The following is a 14,401-nucleotide window of genomic DNA, read 5'->3' as shown; positions in this document are numbered from 1 at the left end:
TGATCACGGGTGCGCCTAGAAACGCAAACAGTTTTGGAAGGGGAGGCTGACTACCCCAGCAGTTCTATTATGCAAAGTCTCTAGGAACAAAGGGTGGTATGAGGGCAGGGTGTGCTCAAAATAGCTTGCCAGCCACCTGATTAGAATGGATACATGGGCATTGTGGCCTTGTTCCAGGAGGAGTACAGTAGAGGCTGCCAACTCTCCCACCTCTCCCACTTACAGTTGGGGTAACTGGAATTATGTGGTACAGTGCCTGCTGCGTTTTCTGTACAATTATGGATTTTTTTAATCTACTGCTTGCTGTATAATTTGCAGATTTAGTCAAAAAACAGTAAATTATTTGTCTCAAATGGACCAATAGTTACTGATAAAGTGCAGTTGCAGGCCATTTTGAAAGCTTAACTAGTCACAGTTCAGATTGTGATTGCACTATTTAGGTGTTAAACTGGTACTACTGAGATGAAACTTGTCACAATACACTATTAATATATGTAAATGGTGAAATAGCTACACAATACTGTCACAGAATGTGCCACATTATGTTGCATAACTTGCATACTCTTGCGGCATAATTTAGTAATTTCCACATAATTTGTCCTTCTATTGCCAAATAATTTCAGTGACCCTGTTACCAGTGTTTAGGCGATGTTCACTCGTTTTGTTGTATCTTGCTTACTATGTTAACCTCATGCTAGGAGTAGCATGTGCAATTTCTCAGGTTCCTAAAAGGATGTTGGGGTTGGAAATGGTACAGTTGGTGTTGGAGACACAGTGGGAGCAGAGAGTACATGCTTCATCTGTCAAGGCAGCTCAGTATTCTTGTTGAATGGAACTTGAGAAGAAACCATCAGAATTGGTAATTGGTAGTTAAATCAAGTAAGGTTTCTTGGAAAAACCTCAATTGCATACAAAAGGTAATTGTAACAAAAGTGATTATGATGATAGGGCACCATCTTCCAAAATGTATTTCCATTGCAGAAATTCACCACGTGACAAAAATGGCAACATTTGTCCAACTAAAAATGTCACATGCAATTATGGTAAGAAAGTAGGGCATTTTGGTAAAGTATGTTAGAAGAGAAAGAAAAATGCTCTTAGGTCGTTTATGTGTGTGACAAAGTCGGATTATGAAGACGGCTCAGGGTCTGACATTGAAGGGTCACATAATTTGGTACTCAGTGTGGGTGATGATGACTCATGTTCTGATAACAGTCACAATCATAGGAAGGTTGGCCCAATCTCTGGTGATCCTGCGCCATGTGTTAATCCCATTGTGAACAATTATGTTGGTGATACAATTTTAAAATCTTTGGTCTATACAGGTGCAAAGATCACCACGATCAATCAGAAGTTATTCTTGGACACATGGGATAAGAGGAGATTATTTCCACCTGTTCACTCACTTATGTTCTATGAAGAGCACAGGATTGAGCTTTTAGGGGTTATAGAGGAAGTACTTGAATATAAAGACAGGAATATTGAAGGATAAATGTACATTGCTGTAAAGGGACTAAACATTTTAGGGTGGTTTCACCAAGGCTTATTCGGGATGGTTCTTAGACCTGGTCACAAGGAACAAGTCCTAGTTGTGGAATGTGATAATGTGGCAGATGAGTGGAGCCACAAATTTCCTGAAGTGTTTGCAGATACCCTGGGTAGAATTAAGGTTTTTATATATAACATCGAATAAGGTGTGGTTTCCGTTAAGCACAAGCACCGGGGAGTACTGTTCAGTGTCTGAGATGATCTTGAGGCCTGGCTTAAATTGCTGTGTGAACAGAGGATCACTGAACCGGTTCAGTCAGCATTGTGGTTGTACCCGTTAGTTGTTGCACGCAAGCGTAGTGGACAATTACAGGTGTGTGTCGATTTGAGGTCACTCAACAAAGAAATTTTAGTTGACTCGCGCCTGTTACCCAAAATGAATGACATGTTAACCCACACTGCAGGAGCACGCTTTTTTTTTGCAAAGTTAGACCTTGCTTTTGCATCTCATCCTGTAGTTGTGCATTCACAGTCAAGATAGTTCACAGCATTTGTCTCCCTTATAGGCACATTCCAGTATCACCGTATGCCGTTTGGCCTCACTTCGCCGCATCCGTTTTTCTAAGAATCCCGTATAACATACTAAAAGATGTGCAAGGTGTTTTAGTCTTCCAAGACGATTTGTTGATATTTGCTGAAGATGTTTTCGCACACAAGACAATTTTGGAAAAAGTGCTTAAGATTTTCAGGAATCAAGGTGTTGCGCTCATAAAAGAGAAATGCCTATCCTTGTGTTGTGATGTAGAGTAAAAGGAACACATAATTTCTAAAGATGGCATCAAATCAAGGCCGGGGTTGATGAAGTCCATTATAGAAGCTCATTCTCCTGTGGATACGTGCAGTGTCAAGGCATTTCTAGGGCTGTGTGAGTTCTTCTCATGGTTCATTACCAAGTATGCATCCAAGGTAGGACCCACCAGTAATCTGCTCAAGAAAGGTTCCAAGTTTTTTGGGGATGCAGCATTCTCAGAAGCTTTTAATTGGATTAAGGTTCAGATAGGCAGTAGCAAGGATATCAAACCATTTGATCTCTCACTGCCATGTTGCATTATGTTTGATGCTAGCAAAGTGGGGTTGGGGGCTGCACTCACACAGAAGAAGGTGGGGAGAATACAATAGCATTCACCTCAAGAGTTCTATGTGATGCTGATTTGCAATACTCAGGAACTGAAAAAGAGTTGCTTGCATGTTGGTGGGCTGGGCACCGATGCTATATTTGAGGAAAATGTTTTGTCTACAGACGGACCACACACCTCTTGTATCTATGCTGAGTAGCGGTGGAGGAAAACTAATTTAAGGGCTGTCTTCTAAACTCTCACAGTTCCAGTATGATGTTGTACACATTTCTGGTGGTAAGAATAACAGAGCCGTTTTTCTTTCCTGGTTCCCATGCAAAAACAAAGATGAGAATGAACTAGTTCTGGCAGAACTCATGGATGACAATTTTGAACATTGCTTGGTTGCATCCATTCAAGAATCCAAACTGGGTGTATGTTCAGAAGAAGAATGGTGAGTTGCTTTAATGGAAGACCAGGTGTTGCAACAAATACTTGAGCTGGTCACAAATGGTTGGCTGAGGGAAAAAGTACTACCTCCAATGCTTTAACCCTTTATCAAGGTCAGTGAAGAACATTCCACAGAAGATGGAATGTTACTTAGGTCTGACAAATTAGTTCATCCACATAAGCTAAGATGTAGTATAATCAAAAACGCCCATGAGGGTCATTTAGGCTCAACTCTCACCAAATAATGTATATGTGATTCTTTCTGGTGGACCAGGATGGATATAGACATTGAAGAGGTGGTAACAATTTGAGTTGTAGGTTCTTCTGCAGATAAGAGTTTGAAAGTTGCTACTCCTCCTCTGACACCAGTTGAAGTTCCATCTAGACCTTGGATAAAGCTAGGGATTGATGTTGTGGAACCTTATGATCCTCTTCCTGGTGTTACAAAGTTTATTTTTGTCCTACTACTGTTCCAAGTGGCAGAGCTTAAATTTGTCAGAGAGCCTGGTGCAAATTCTGTAATAGAGTTTCTTAGAGAGGTCTTTTACAGGGAAGAGTTTCTGGATATTATTTTGGACAATCGTACGCAATTCATTAGCAAAAAATGTGAACGTTTCCTTGAATCATGTGGAGGTCAACATCTCAGAAGCTCTCTTTATCATCCCCAAAACAACGACCCGGTTGAGCAAATGAACTGTGCTGTTGGACAATGTATCATATGGGCAAAAAGTGGTAACCAGCACATTGTTAAATCAGTGAGGCGTATGTTGTGGTTCAACAGAACTATGCCCCACTCAACTACCAACATTTCACCATGTGAATTGTTGAGGGGCAGAAAAGCAAATATCATTTTTCGTCCAGATTGGATGTCTAAATTGTTGAAGTGTGATTCCAATGTCGAAAAGCTAATGTCAGGGAGAATGTCGATCATGCTCAGGGTAGAAATAAATATTGGTATGATCAGAAAAAGGAGTGAAAACAGTGGCAGGGAGATGTGGTGTGAATTAAATCCATGGTGCATCTACATAAAAAGAAAAGCACCGGAGCTTTACTGGCACTCAGCTAGTTCCGTGGGTTTTTCACGACTCACCAAGCTCTCCACCATATTGCGCATTCTATCACCGCACGCGTATATGTCTATGATTTTCAGCAAACATTGCTCGCTATTGCATAATTCTTTTACTCTTGCTTAGCAATTTTATATGTTCTGCTCACTTCTCCATTATCATTGTACTCATGTGCGATCCTCTTACGTTGGTCTGACATACACTGCCCTCACCAGCACCCAAGTTGTTTTCAAATTGTTTTCCGCCCGAGCTAACTTTCATTTGTCTCTTTTTCTTTTTCATCCTTTATTCCCTCCTACGGTTTTATTTATTACAGGCAAAATGTCTACAGGCATACCAATGTTAATGTCCTGATGATGATCCTATATCTTTTGTAAGTATCGGAACGCCGTCGACTTGTTGTATGCCATTTACACCTCTTTATTTAATACTTATTATGTGCAATGGTGTCTCCACTATAATTTGTTTGTCCTACCAAAATGTGTCTCATACAAACAATTTAATCTGCCTGAGCCTTTTTGTTGTATGTTGTACGTCCTTCCCACTAAGTTGGATACAGGCTTGTGTCCCACTTTATTTGTTTCTTGCTGAATTTTGTGTATATTTAAGCAACTGTATATTAAAAACACCTGTCCGGCTGGATAGCTGTAAAATATAGTACTGATTGGGTCTATATTCATTGTGAGCTCTCATTAATCCTTGTCTAGGAATCATTGTCTTTAGAAATAATTGATTACCCAAGGTCCCTGACCAACTTTATTTGGGTTCCCTTGTTCTTCATAACACACTATATTATAACTGGTCACATCACAAAATGTCTTGTCATATGGGGTCACAGAATAATCTGCTTTTTTGTTTTTAAACATCTGTTTATTGAGTGTTACATAATGATTACGATACATAGCCATGTATATTCTGTCGGGTTTACAAACATTTCAATATTTGTACATTTAATGCATGCCGAAACAAGATAGTTTATCAGAATAAAAACCAAAAAACATAAGGAAGCACGTGTTGTTCGTACAATGCAGTGTCTCACAAAAGAGCAGTATTCGACAACTCATTCTGCAAGGGCGGGTGTTAAGTCAAGTCTGGCATCGTCCCCATATCGTATTGCAATAGTTAGTCATATAAGTAAGACATTTACTTTATAGAACTCATTAACAACATGAGCGTCTAACAGTAAGAGCAGATTATGTGTATTTTGGCAGGTGGTGTCGGTGGCAGGCAGGCTTGTATGCCCTCTATGTATAGCAATGTTAATGTAGAGGCGAGCTGAAGGCCACTCGGTGGGGCTACTAATTTCTGTCTGTGCATGGGACCCAGTTCTGGGTTGAGTTTGTTTATAGTGGTGAGGGGGCTCAGGGGGTCGCAGGGGAGTCATTATCCTCAACTATATCTTTTGCCTCACATTCTTGCACTACCTCAGACCACAGATCCGCTACGGGGCTGCGTCTCAATCCCTTGTTATCCTCTTCTACTAATGCTCGTTCTTCTGCTGTGACATCTTTTTCCCAGTGCAATATACCGGGACCGGTAGGGGACTTCCATCTCAGAGCTATCCTCCTCCCAGCCAGCACCAGGACCCGGTTTATGAATCGATTCCCTACCTTTTTAGATTTAGGTCTGGGGAACAGACCCAATACGCATGCGTCCATTGTGTAGGGGACAGTGCGGGTGAGGACTGTGTGCAGTGACTTAAGGACGTGATGCCAGTATACAAAGAGGGATGGACAACTCCATATCATATGTTTAAAGGCAGCGTCTGGTTGTTCACAGAACGGGCATTGTTTGTCAGTACTACCCCATATTACATTGAGTGTGTGCGGTGTGAGATGGGTCATGTGTAGAATGTTGAATTGGGTGTATTTGAAACTAGCTTTTCTGGAGATCGATCGTCTTGGGAAGCCTCAGCGCTCGTTTTCAGTCTGTCTCAGCGATAGTGCGTTCTATGTTCAGTTCCAATTGTTGTCGCATTGTGGGTAACTGGTTTTCAACCATCTCTCAGAGGGCCAGATAAATCTATTTAATTAGGCATCTCGCCGATCCCAGCATGATCATGCCGTGTAAGAGCCCACGTGTGTCAGGTTCATTTGTTCCTGCTCTCCATAGGTACTGGAAAGTTTTTTGCATCCTGTGGTAGGTCAAGAATTGCCCGCGGGGCAGATCTGATTGGGAAATCAAGTCCTCCAAGGGGATCAGTGCTCCCTGTAGATATAGATCCCATGCTATCTATTGGCCCACATTCACCCACTCCCTCAGCTAAGTTACACCAAAGGAGGAGGAGGCCTTTACATCTCCTCTCAGAAGTCCCACCAGAGGGAGGTCTGGTGAGTACAGTGCAACCTCTGGTGTTCGCATAGTGCTCTTGCACCAACATCACAAGGCCACTGTGGCCAGAGTGCCCTGGGATCGAACCCGCCTCCTAGGGAGCATCAGTCGGGCCAGTAGTTTCCCTTTCAGGTCAGTGCAGGGCGAGTAGTCAAATGACTCCAGTCCAATCCCTTCCAGCCACTGTGCCAGCCACTGTAGTTGGGCGGCCAGGCAGTAGGCATCAAAATACGGGGCCCCCAGCCCCCCGTCCTCTGGTTGTCTCCGGGCGATGGCCAGCGACACCCTATTGCAGCCCCCATCCCAGATCAAATCTCTCAGTAGCGTGTCCAATTCTGTGAACCAGGCTTTTGGGATAACCACAGGTAGATTTGCAAAGAAATAGAGTAGGCGTGGTAGCAAAACCATTTTAGAGAGCACAATCCTTTGATGTGATGGGGAGATTGAGGGAACGCTAAAATGTCACTGCTGATTTGAGTGAGCGAAGCACTGGGTTCAGGTTACTATCTAGTAAGTCACTTTGGTCATGAAATATTTGGATACCTAGATATCGGAAATACCGGGTGGACCACTTGGTGTCCATCGGGAGCGTCAGGGGGCAGGGAGCTGTGGGGTCTAGAGGAAAAATATGTATCTTATGTCCATTCACCTTTAGTCCGGTTAATAAGGTATAAGCAGTTAAAATATCTATTGCAGCTGTTATCCCCTCTTCACCATTCCACAAATACAGAAGGATGTCGTCCGCGTAGAGGGAAATCCTAAATCTCCTCCCGTCCAGTGTCAGGTCAAGACGGTCAAGCTCTGCCCTGGACTGTACAGCCAGCAGTTCCATAGCAAGCGCGAACAAGAGGGGCGAGAGAGGGCATCCCTGTCGGGTTCCTCTATATATCTCGTAGGAGTGCGATATTGTACCCCCCGTCTTAACCCTGGCAAGTGGGAGAGTGTACAGTAGCTCGACCCATTTGATCCAGCCCTCCCCCAATCCTAGGGCCTGCATTGCCTGCATCAAAATCCCATCGCAGGGAGTCAAACGCTTTTTCAAGGTCCACTGCCATGACCACTGCATCCGGGTAGTTCAGGAGGTCTCGGTGGAACACCACATAGTATAGTCGCCTGGAGCTTCCCGATGTGGATCTTGTTGGTATAAACCTGTTCTGATCTGTGTGGAGTAGTGTACACATGTGTGGGAGCAACCTGTTGGCTAATACTTTGCTCAGTATTTTGAAATTCATGTTTAACATGGATAGTGGCCTAAATTCCGTGACTTTAGGGGCATCTGTTTTCGTCTTAGGGATAGGTACTACCAGGTCCTCCCTGGTTGTTGTTGGCAATCAGCCGCAGTCTAATGAGTCAGCATACAGCTTCACGAGGTGGGGTGCAAACTGGTTGCTGTATGTCGCATAAAATTTTGCCAGGAGGCCATCTGGGCCCGGGGTCTTCCCTTTTGCCATGTCCCTGATCACTGCTTTGATTTCAAGCATCGCCTATAGCGTCTCCCAGATCTTTCTGGTCCGCAATGTCAAGGGTTTGTAAAGGAATCGTGTCTAGATAGTCCTGGATTTTAGTCTCTGGTATATTTGGTGGGCGTTTATACAGTCACCTATAATATTGTAGGAAGCATATATTTGTGGTTGCAGGGGAATAGGCCGTTGTGCCATTCACAGTCTGCAACTTGATTATGGGGGATCCTCTGGTTTCTGGTTGTATCAGACACGCCAGCAGTCTGCCTGATTTCCCGCCCTCAGTGTTTTGTTGCTTCCTATATTGTTTAGTATCTAGGGTTCACAATATGTCCAGCGCCTTATTATAGGTGCTTTTGGCTTGGGATAGTTGTGTGTGTGTTTCCTCTAGAGGCCTCAACCTAAGCTCAAGCGCATGGATCTCAGCATCTTGTGTTCGGAGTTCGTTCACGATCTCCCTTCTAACTCCCATTGTCTTCCCCATACATTGTCCCCGGATAACTGCTTTGAAAGAGTTCCACTGCACCAGTGATGAGCTGGCTGTTCCCCGGTTTTTGGAGAAGTAGTCAGTTATGGATAGTTGCAGAGACTGTCGGAAGCATGTGTCCTCCAACATATTGAGGTTTAAGCACCAAGTTGGAATGGCTGGTACCTCGGGGTCAAGTGAGAGCACCAGGAGCAAAGGGCTGTGATTGGACAGTGTACGCCCCAAATACTCTGAGTTTGACATGCGCGTGCTGATGTGAGATGAGCAGAGAAACATATCTAATCTGGTATGTAAATGGTATAAGGGGGAATAAAAAGAGTAATCCCTGCCCTGACCATGGTGTAGCCTCCACACATCTACTAGATCCCAGTGCTGCATCCAGATGCTAAGAGCTTTCGCGTTGGAGTTGGCTTGGGCACCATGTAATGGTGGCATAGACCTGTCCATGCTGGTGTCCACTACACTATTATAGTCCCCACCCAAAACTACGTCCTGTGCGGCAATCCCTGCAAGCGGATTAGAGAGTGTGCGAAGGAACTGTTGTTGCTCCTGATTAGGGCATAGATGCTACCCATCGTTATCTCCCTGCCCATTAGCCTCCCTTTAATCAGCACATATCTGCCCCTGGAGTCAATTAGTGTTTGTGTTGCGTCAATTAGTGTTCCAGGGCGTATCCACACCAGGACTCCCTGGGAGAAGGCAGAGTATGATGTGGCGCTGTCCCTCCTCACGGGTCAAGTGGGTCTCCTGAAGCATGTCTATTTGCGCCCCTCAGCGCCTAATGTAGCTGAGTATGTGGTGGCATTTCGCTGGTGAACCCATGCCTCTAACGTTCCAGGTGAGGAACTTTACTCCCCTAGGGCCTACGGTTGTGCCTGCTATGTATGAATAGTATCGTGGGCTGCCTGCCATAGCCTATTCCAACTATTTCTCATTACCTGAATGCTCGTACAACTTTTGAAAAACCCAACACCCCAACCCCAGGGCAGCAGCGCAACCGCTAACCGGCCAAACTTACGAACCAAATAGTACATGAGTTTAGAATGCCGCCTTCAAACAGTTAGGTGATGCCTTCTGGTGGGGGTGTGCGCCGAGTTCAGTTGGGGCAAGAGAGCCTCATCCCGGCTCCATCTCGTAGTTGTGCCCCCAAGTGACAGTGCTCAGTCCATTGCCCACATCTGTAGACGTTGACGCACACATCTTCGAGTCCAATGGCAGTCCTCCTTCTGTTACATGAATTCTCGGGGCACATGTGAGATATGCAAGTGCTGGGGGTGTCCCAGAGCTCAGCAATGGCTGCAAGCACCCTGTCCAGGTTTGAGTGGACGGAGTCATCTACGCCGGTGGATTCGTCGTCCCCTCTCTTTTGTGTAACGGGCGAAGGCTCCCTGGTGGCAGGCTGAGTGCCCTCCGGCTTCTGCTTTGGCTTAGGCATCTTGTTGGGTAGCGGATCCCATAGTCAAGATCCCCTGCAGGCCTTGACGTAGTGGCGGAACCTCTCTGACTCGTCACGGAGCCACTTCCAATTGTGCTAGTCTCTGTTGTCAGTACTGTGAGCCTGCCTGTGCAAACCTGAGTGCCGTCTCTTAATGGATCTTACTTGGAGGGAGATCGCTGCCATCTCCTTTATCTGGGCTTCCTGTTGGGTTCAGGCAAGGTCCCTTGCAGCGCCGTCTTGGGTCCAGTCAGGCCTCTCCAGCCACAGTGTCGCTGCTCACTCTAGACCAGTCTATTGCCCGTCTTCGGTACGCACAGCCTCATGTTCCAATGGTCGATCCCCACCATCCGCACTCAATTCATAAGCATGTTTCGACAGGGCCCCTTCACTCCAATCTCAGCGAGAACTGCCATGTGGAGGTAGTACGTAAACTGGCCTTGACCATTCCTCCCCACTGATTCCAGGGAAGTCCGGGTTTGCTCTAGTTCAGTCTGCCGCTATATCCCACACATAAGCACAACATGCTTGAGCCCAACAGCACTCACAGTTGCAGCCCCTTCCAGGTCAGCTCTCTATTTCAGTTTCAGGCCCCCGGCCCTTCCACACCCTTCGGCCACCTCGGTCACTGCACAGGCCTGCCCCTGAGCCCAATGGCATTGTGGCCCGTGGTTGGCAGCACGCAAGGCAGTCCTTCCCAGCTCCCACGTCATGTCCTCAGAGTGTGGGCACCCAGGGCTCTGGATCCATCTGTCCCCCATTAGGCCTCGCATGGTATGCAGCCTGTTGCTTCTTTCAGGGTCCCCACTGGCTGAGGAAGCTTCCCAGAATCCCCTGCCGCGATCTCAGGCAGGGCCCAGGCAGCAGCACAAAGCATGGAGCAGGCTGTCGTCTCCCGCCCGGCACCGTAGGGCCACGGTCACCCGCCACAGCTGCAGGCAGGAGGCATCAAGCAGGTCTTCTTCCCCGTTCCTCACCTCGGATTTCTCCAGTGTCTGTCCCAGCATCGGCAGAGCTCAGCAAATGTCACCGCTCAGGAGGCAGATCGCCGCCTCCAGCCCTGTCGCTGTGCTTCTTCGTCCAGTCACATCAGCGGTCTCCCCAGCCAGGCAGCCATGCCATGGCAACACCGCCGGCCCGGTCCTATGCTCCACACAGTCGGCTCCTCCCTCAGGACCATGCCAAAGCCACCTTCTCATCCGCTCTGTCGATGCTCCGGGCGCGCAACTCCTCTCCAGGGGGGCCTGCGAAGCTAGTTGTGTGTGCTGGGGTCGTCGCAGGCCGCAGTGCGGTTTCCTGTCTACACAGCTGGCTCGTTCGTGCTCTCGGCTGCGTCACTGCCCCAAGTTCATCCCTCGACTGCGTGCAGGGGCAATCTCGGACTGCCGAAGTGCTCCCCCCGAACTTGTCAGGGGGAATCGTTTCCGCCCTCTCCAAGATGTGTGTGCCGCTTTAATCGCAGGATTTGGAAAAGGCTGGGACGGAGCTCTGAGCTCACACGTCCGCCATGCCTGGTGTCTTGGCCACGCCCCCAGAATAATCTGCTTAATGAATATTAATTAGACTGATCACTATATGCGACCCCCTGTGATTGGCTATAAACACAGGGCTAGTGACCTGCATAGACAACAGACCACCATCCCTGGGTTTGTATCCCCAAACATGAAACCTTTTAAGATCGAGCCTTAGTGCAGCACGCATGCGCTGCTCTAAGGATACAGCCTCTTGGAGCTGACCAGCACTTCGCACACGAGAGAGCAATTCGTGCTCAAAGTCCTGACATTCCATTGGCCTTTGCATGCGTCTTTGTAAAAAGACAGCACGCAATTGGCCAAAGGCGTCTTTTTGTCCCACCTTTTTGTCTCAGTGTTGACGCCCACGGCCTAATGCTTGTGGTTACCCGCACAGGCGGCATCTGTTTTGAATTGAAAACAGATGGGCTGCTCACTCTCGCGTGTGCGCGCGCCCTCTTTTGTTTCCCTCTCGATTGGCGCGCTGTAATCTTTTTTACTTTCTGCGCTAGGCGCGCATGTTTTTTTTGGGGGGGGGGGAGGGAATCTGACCCTACAAATGCCGTCTGTTAAACAAAGGCACCCTTTTCCCAGCTTTCATATTACATCCCAAGATATCCGTTCACTATGGGGTTTCCTTTTTTGGTCAGCTAGTTGCAACACAAAATTGCCCGGTTATTAGCCAACATTTACCCTGATAGAAAGCCAGATCTGTTGGCTTTGGCAGTGTTTTTTTCTATATTTTGTGTGGCAGTGAAAGTTGTGTTCTGCCACTTAAGAGTTTTCTCATTTTCTCTGCCCGGTTATGTGACGCCATAGCAGTGCGGCACTTGGCCAAAGTGTGTGATCTTGGGCGAAACGCCTAATATCTTGTGCCACTGTTTCCTCCTCTGCAGACACGTGTGTATATATATGAGAAAACTGGACCTTTGCAGCTCTCGCAGTACCAGGTTCTAGGTCATTTCCTGGGGATAATCTTCAGTCCACTGATGGTCTACGTCATTTCCTGGTGAAAATCTCCAGTCCACTGCTAGATTTTCAACATAGCTGCAAAGTTCTGGTAAATGATTTTCAACACCACTGCAAAGTGCTAGTAAATTATGTACAGAAGACATAAACACGTGCATACTTTGCGGCCAGTATAATAGCTGTAGGCCCCCAGGCTGCCAGCCTGCCTCGGAGGCGGCTGTGGCGGGAAGCACGGAGCGGTGGGTCTGTGGTTGTTCTGTTATTAACCTCCCAGGCTGCTCTTCACACCCACGGCCTTCTGTTCGAACTCCTGTCAGGTGCTCGGGTACAAAGGGGTTCAGTTTCCATGCACCGTTCGATGTTGTTGTGTACAATGCTCTGATGTACACTAGACACGCACCCAGCTTGTATTGCTGTTTGCACAAAGATACGTTTTCAGACCCTTTGATGATGTCACTTAGATTACATCCAGTTATTCGCACGTTGGGATGCTGTGCTTTAAAAGCCGGGCCCTACTCTAACCCCCCCCCAACGGGCGAGGGCCCTCGAGCACCCCGACCAATGCATGCACCCACCTCTCTCTCTCTCTACCTCTCTCTCTCTACCTCTCTCTCTCTACCTCTCTATCTCTCTCTCTCTCTCTACACCTTTACTTCTCTCTACCTCTCTATCTCTACCTCTCTCTCTACCTCTCTCTCCACCTCTCTCTAACTCTCTCAAAGATGGCTGCAGCGTTTACGTGGGATGCAGTTGACTAAGTGGCAGCCGGAGCCTGATAGCACTGCTTGCCCTTTAACCAAAAAAAAAGCATTGGCATAGTCAATAGGTTTCCAATTTGGGACCTTATAAGTGTTTAGTTATCCAGTACTATATCCTTGGTGCAACAACATCAAGTGTTGCATGGCTAAACGCTTATAAGGTCCCAAAGGCAAGACCTATTGGCTATGCTAATGCTTGTTCTATATATGTTGCCTGCGTTCCTTTAATAAACCAGCACTGCAAAAAGCAAAAATCCCCATATGATAGGTGAACCTCTGATTCGAGCAGAGAGCTCCTTTCATAGTTTCGGCAAGAAGGAGCACATGTACAACAAGAAACAGATAACAGAAACAGGGCCGATGAATGAGGAGACCGAATGAAGATAAACAATAATTGCAGGCTTTGGTGTTCTCAACAGGAATGTCTGGTTGATCTGCTTTCTCAATTCTAAAAAGTGGAAACAGCAAGGATAGAATATTGCTTTGAAAATAGACTTTCTTTGAGTTTACATATTTGGATTGGTTTTTGTGGAGCCCACTGTGAAATTATATCAAATGGTTGCACGAGGTAGTCGGAATAGGTCAGAAAATAAACAACAGATTTAGTGGAAAATGTAATACAAACAGGCTGTATTGAATAACTATGGAAAGAGGCATAAAATAGCATACAGAATGACATGTCCAGTCAGTCAAAAACATCTTTATTCGGATAACCAAATATCCACGAAAGAAATATGTTATTCACTTAAAAGGACAAGCAATATGAACAAAAAGTGTTTTCCCATTGTGCAATTTCTCAACAAAATCCAATCATCGCTTGCAGATAGGGATCCTAGCTTTATGGTATTCTTTTTTTTTTTTGGGGGGGGTGCTATTTCCACCTGTATTTATCCATATTTATCCTTTGCTAATTTCATCTATTTATCCATATTTGTTTTGTGAAACTATTGCATTGAAACTAGTATAGTTCTACATTTACTTAACCGATAATCGTACACTAATACTTGAACGCCTAACAAATGTCAATGATATGAATACCCATATAGAGTAAATAAACACACTCGTATCAAACCTTGTACATTTAGTTTCAACTCTATGCACATCTACACCTGTTCAAGCCTCATTAGGAAATGTTCTGTCTTTTGTACCTCTCTTGTATCAATGTGCACAGCTATTGGCCATGCATTCGTGACTGACAACATTTAGAATTACTCAAACAACCCAATTTCTTTTTTGTCCATTTTTAAAAATACAAATCTACAGGTGGTTTCCTGTCTGTGTTATCTTAAACATTAGTAGGTTGCTTATAAAGCATATGAACTGTTCCAAC

This window comes from Triturus cristatus, chromosome 1_2, assembly GCF_964204655.1.
Source record: "Triturus cristatus chromosome 1_2, aTriCri1.1, whole genome shotgun sequence".
NCBI lineage: Eukaryota > Metazoa > Chordata > Amphibia > Caudata > Salamandridae > Triturus > Triturus cristatus.
The sequence above is the reverse complement of the archived record's forward strand: the minus strand, read 5'-3'. Positions refer to the sequence as shown.